Source organism: Rhagoletis pomonella, unplaced genomic scaffold (genome assembly GCF_013731165.1).
Source record: "Rhagoletis pomonella isolate Grant_MI unplaced genomic scaffold, Rhpom_1.0 Rhpom_scaffold_00007, whole genome shotgun sequence".
Classification (NCBI taxonomy): Eukaryota; Metazoa; Arthropoda; class Insecta; order Diptera; family Tephritidae; genus Rhagoletis; species Rhagoletis pomonella.
In genome coordinates, this window is record NW_023458561.1 from 34,771,320 (window position 1) to 34,777,284 (window position 5,965).

General features: G+C 43.6%; 2 protein-coding genes across 2 annotated transcripts in view; one reads left to right on the forward strand and one right to left on the reverse strand.

Annotated features, from left to right (window-relative positions):
* LOC118742685 (G protein alpha o subunit) overlaps window positions 1-5,965 on the forward strand; it is a gene marked incomplete in the record, with an annotated part of 381,368 nt that overhangs the window by 259,619 nt on the left and 115,784 nt on the right.
* The window catches only part of LOC118742675 (GPI ethanolamine phosphate transferase 1), a 9,675-nt gene that overhangs the window by 2,577 nt on the left and 1,133 nt on the right, over window positions 1-5,965 (reverse strand). The gene's annotated exons all lie outside the window — the stretch shown is intronic.

The window sequence follows — 5,965 nt, forward strand, 5'->3', positions numbered from 1 at the left end:
TGTACAAGCATCTATCAGTGCCCGAACAAGGTGCAGTCTTCCTCCTGCCTCGACTTTGATGATTGCCGTGGGTGAAATCGACACCATAGGTCGTAGCACCTCGGTTTGTCTCACGGCACTGACAAGACCCATTCGGAAGTTGTTCGGTGCTCTGCGTTGGCGAGATCGTGCCACTATTCCTCCCTGATCACGACGGTCAGTTGGGCCCGGGGTTAGCTGGTGCGGGCGGAAAGACCCGGTTTCCGCTCCGCGGGTTCGTCGCGTATGTTGGCGTGATCGGAAAGACCTAGTTTCCAATGCAGCCACTCTTTGAGTCGTGTGATGAAGTGGAGGTTGGAAAGTCCGAGTTTCCGCTCCCCTGTCATTGTTCGGGCAGAGAGTCCTAGTCTCCGCTCCGGATTCAATACCGTCTCCAGTTTCCAGTTCCGGACGGAAAGACCGAGTTTCCGTTCCGGATTCGGATGCATAGATAGAGATCACGTCCAATTCGTCTTCTTCTTCGTCCACCTGTTGACTCCAGGGTCTCCTATCGATGGGGTCCAGATGAATGGTGGTGTGATGCTTGTCGTGACACCGGCGGCATCTCTCCGCACTAGTACAGTTTTCCGCTCGATGGGTCATTGCGAGGCAGTTGATACAATACTTGCCAAGTATTGCTTCGCGAAGTCGCTCCTCAGGATTTTTTGCCCTGTAGACCGGACACAGTCTTATCGGGTGTTTGCCGTTGCATAAGCGACACGATTGAGGATAGCGATGTGCGTGTTGTGCCGCTTTTTTGCGCAATTGGGTGAAGCGAGTCATAGTTGCTGCAATAAATGGGAATATTTTTACAATCCGTTCGAACCGGAAACCATTTATTTAAATATTGTTGGGTGGCGAGTAATTTAGGCGGAAATTCTCTATGCATTTGGCATGACAAATTTTTGTTTATGAGATACAAACAAGATTCTGTAAGTGTGAATGTGGCATTATGTGGTTACTAATTGTATTTCATAAACTTCCGCATGTGAATAGGGTCGAATGGTTGAGTTGCGATCCATGAAAATGACAACTGGATCGCCCACATGCATTCCAACATACAGGGATGCATGACAAGATACAAATTATTTATACCACACGATTTAGTTTTGAATGAATTTTTCTTCTAAATAGTTAGACCTTATAGTGCCAAAGTGGTGTTCTCCATACAATGAAGTTCTTTATGAATAACTTGAACTGCTAATTTCGTCATTATCCATTCAAAACCTCATTGAATGAAGCTGTCGAAAAACGTATTAATCGACATTTGGAGAGTTTTTAGCCATTCTCGCAACCCTACAACTGGCCTGCCACCCAAAAAAAAAATTTGGATGCCGCTGTAGGCGATACTCGGCTAAAACAGGGTAGCTCATATGCAGCAGATTTCGTAAGTATAATTGCAGAACCGTTTGGTTATAAAATACATAAATATCATGTTTGCTTATGAAATTTACATCAAAATGTCTGATAGACTTATAAAAAATTAATGCATTGATATTTGCTTATGACAATGCATCTTTAAGCAGTTATAAAAGTATTTATTTTATTGCAACTAGCGAGTGAACTGAATGTCGAAACGGTTCACTAATTCGAGCTACCTTACTACGTTCACTTTGTGGAATGTGTGTATGTATGTACATAGGTACAAATGTCAGAAGCCATTCAAGGCGAATTTATGCAATGGAAAGCGTATACATATGTACATATGTACATTTTTTCATTGCAAAAAATGTCAGAATGAATTCAATGAAAATCCGTATACATACACGGCGAATTCATATCTCGTTTCAATTATAAGACTTTCTGACACGCGGCGGTTGTGTAATCTGGAGGTTAGGTGAGTATGCGTAAAATAATAGTATTATATATGTTTCAATGTAATTCTTTCTTAATTACAGGAGGTTGCTTGGCATAATTTCTGCTGGTGTTACTTTCCAGCAAATAAGCCGAAAAGTCTGCACACCATCCAGCTGATGAAAAAATTTTATGGGCACGAAATATAAAGAAGCCCAAGGAGGCAAGAAAAAGTAATTTTCTTCTTACATCTCCTGGGTCTGGACACGGCTGGTCATGTGCATAAGCCTGGTACGCCAAACTTTCTAGAAAATTTACACCGCACTGATAAAGGTATATCCGAAATTTATAAGGAATTTGAGCGTATATTCCCTGACAACCGTACAGCTTACGTGTTGACCTCTGATCATGGCATGACAAATTCAGGTTCACACGCCTCGAGCGACACTTTCGAAACTGAAACCCCTTTCTTCCTTTGGGGCGCTGGCATTGCCAGCAATGTCAGCTATGACATCGAGTTTACTATTGGCGAGGATACAACGCGGCCTCTCTATGCTATACAACAGGCGCAGTTAACACCATTAATGGCAGCTCTGATTGGAGTTGCACCGCCTGTTAACAGCATTGGCATGATACCGTTGCAATTCCTAAATGCGTCAGATGAATATAAAGCGCACGCCATACATACCAATGCACTTCAGCTTTTGGCACAGTTCCAGGCATTGTTAATCGCACACCAGCGTGGACTATTTTCGCGTAACCTACTAGGATATAGCAAACTTAATGCTGAAATAATAACCCAATATATAGAAAGTACGGAGCACAAACTGCAAAGTGGTCAATTCGCGGAAGCCATTTTCACGAGTTATAACGTTATGCAACACACATTGGAAGGCATTGAGTACTATCAGGGTTACTACCGCAAGCCATTACAGATAAGTACAGCTGCTACATTTATTTTTTGGATTATATATTGTTTGCAATTGCTGCTGGGTCAGCAACGTCGAGTTAAACGTTTTTATTGGCGCTGGTCACTAACAATCGGTCAGAAACTAAGTTTGCTGCTAGCCTGCGTATTTCTACTACTGCAACGTGTTCCAATGGTCATAGCTTTCTATCTATTACTACCTTTATTGGTTTGGATATTGCTGTTGCAGAAGCAAGGCGTTTCCTTACTGCCGCTCATACGTGCAATGCCTCTATTTCAATTATTAGCGCTCATTTTATGCGCCGAATTGTTTGTTTACAGTTTTTTTTTTTAGCGCAAACTAATTGCATTGAGTTTTTTAATTTACAGTCTAGTAATAAATTTTCGCGCATTCCCTGGTAATAATGCAAAGCTTTACATATGGTTGCCATTAAGTGTGTGTTTAGCGATATTTCCGCTGCTACCACCATCAGTTGGCTATGCAAACACATGGTTGCTGCTGCTGGGCATGTTTGCAACGATGATACGTCCCTTTGTTGTTAAATCTCATGTGCATTGGCATATCAAATTACCAGCCATGGTGTGTATTATCAATGCGCTCTTGGCCAGCTTCTGGCACGCGCAGCAACGCGGTGTACCGCTATTATCACAAGCACTTTCATGGCTATTTCTTATCAACCACTTTCAGTAAACGTATACAGGTAAACCAATTTAATGCTTGGCGCATAGATGCTGTGGCACTTATTTGCAGCATGACCTGTCCAAGTCCAATTATCCAACAGCGTTATTCGCCTGCTGTCACATTATCGCAACACAGCAGCAATTATTAGCGCCTACGCGCTTTTATAAAATCAGTAGTAAATTTATTAAACAACAAAGTAGTTGCACACAGTTCCAACGCCAAACTAAACCAACGCAAAATGCCTGCAGAACAGAAGCCTCAAATCGTTTTTTTGTATTGGGTGGTCCCGGTGCTGGTAAAGGAACACAATGCTCCAAAATTGTAGAACGTCATGGCACGATCTCGCCAACGCAGAGCACCGAACAACTTCCGAATGGGTCTTGTCAGTGCCGTGAGACAAACCGAGGTGCTACGACCTATGGTGTCGATTTCACCCACGGCAATCATCAAAGTCGAGGCAGGAGGAAGACTGCACCTTGTTCGGGCACTGATAGATGCTTGTACACCATCAAGCGTAATATCGAGCGACCTTTCTCCGTCAGTATGTCCACTACGCGCACCCTACCATCGGTACCCGGGTGTAAGTTGACAACTCGCCCCAATCTCCATTCAGTTGGAGGCAGATTGTCTTCCCTTATAACAACGAGATCACCTGTTTTCATATTCTCCTTGGGGTGCTTCCATTTAATTCGCTTTTGTAGTTCGGCTAAGTACTCCACTTTCCATCGCCTGCAAAACATCTGATGCAGTGCTTTTAGTTTTTGCCATCGATTGACGATGGAGGCAGGGTTCTCATTCACATCAGGTTCTGGCGGAGCCATAAGATGTCCACCAGTGAGAAAATGGCCTGGAGTAAGCGGCTCCAGATCATTTGGCTCATTTGAAGAGGGACTCAGTGGTCGCGAATTGAGGCATGCTTCAATCCGGCATAAAAGCGTACTGAGCTCTTCAAAGGTGTATTTGTGAGCGGACGCCACCTTTTTAAAGTGACTTTTAAAGCTCTTTACACCTGCCTCCCAGAGTCCTCCCATGTGAGGAGCGGCAGCAGGTATAAAATGCCACTCAAGTGTTTGATGGTTATATTTGGAAATCGTTTTGTCTCGCGCGTCAGACAAAAAAGCTTTGAATTCAGATCGTAAAGATCGCGAAGCTCCGACAAAATTTGTACCATTGTCGGAATAGATATTCTTCGGGCATCCTCTTCTAGCCACGAACCGAGCAAATGCTGCTAGAAAGGATGGGGTACTAAGGTCACTGGTGGCTTCTAAGTGAATCGCTTTAGTGGTGAAACAAACAAATAGGCAAACATAGCCTTTGGAAATTCGACAACCTCTACCACGGTAACTTTTAATTTCAAAGGGTCCCGTGAAGTCTACTCCCGTATTCGTGAACGCACGCGTAAATGTTGTGCGTTCCTGATGAAGAGTTCCCATAATTTGCGTCTGGGATCGTTTTTTGTAGATGGTACATATTTTACAATTGTGGATGGTAGACCTAATCATGTTTCTTACCCTGGGAATCCAGTACTGAGTACGAATAAGGCGTAACATGAGCTGATTTTCTCCGTGTAAGGAGACTTGGTGAATCATCAGGACGATAAGACGGGACAATCTGCAGTTATACGGAATAATGATTGGATGGCGCTCATTATAAGCTAAGTCCTGGGATGCTCCGAGGCGACCTCCAGCCCTGATGATGTCGTGCTTGTCGACGAACGGATTAAGCGGAAGGATTTCGCTCTTTGCATCGATGGGTTTTCTAGTTTTCAAATTCCTGTATTCTTCACCGTAGTGTTGCTTCTGGTTGATTTTTATCAAGAGATGTGTCGTCGTCTTAATTTCTTCTGATGAAATTAAACAAGAAGTTTCCTGAAATGAAGCTTTTGTTTTCGGGTGAGTTCTTCGGTAGAATCTCAGGACGTATGATAACACTCTCAAAGCTCTCGGTAGATCTGAAAATCGGTCAAGAATATCGATATTGTTTTCTTTTGTTGATGCATAAGCGTGCGCTCTTTTTTCTTCAACTTCTGTGTGATAGGTAATTTCTTGAGCGGGCCACTTAGAGTTGTCTTCTTGCAACCAAGAAGGTCCCTGCCACCACAAAAAATTGGTCACCAACTCTGACGCAGGCAATCCTCTGCTAGCCAAGTCGGCTGGATTAGAAGCCGAGTCTACATGTAACCAGTCCTTGTTACCGACCTTTTCTACTATTTTCGTAATTCGGTGTGCGACGAAAGTTGACCAAGAACAAGGCGGCTTTCGTATCCATGCGAGTACGATGGTCGAATCTGTCCAAAGATATGTTTTAACTTGCCCTAGGTTGAGGTTGTTGATTACGGATTCTATGATTTCCGCGAGCAGTACGGCTCCGCAAAGCTCTAGTCGTGGTAGCGATATTGTTTTGACAGGAGCTACTTTGGTTTTTGCCTAAAGAAGATTGACCAAAACTTTGTCATCTCTTTTGACGCGCATGTATGCAGTAGCCGCATATGCTTTTTCCGATGCGTCGCAGAAACCATGTATCTCGATGTCATCTCCTGGTGC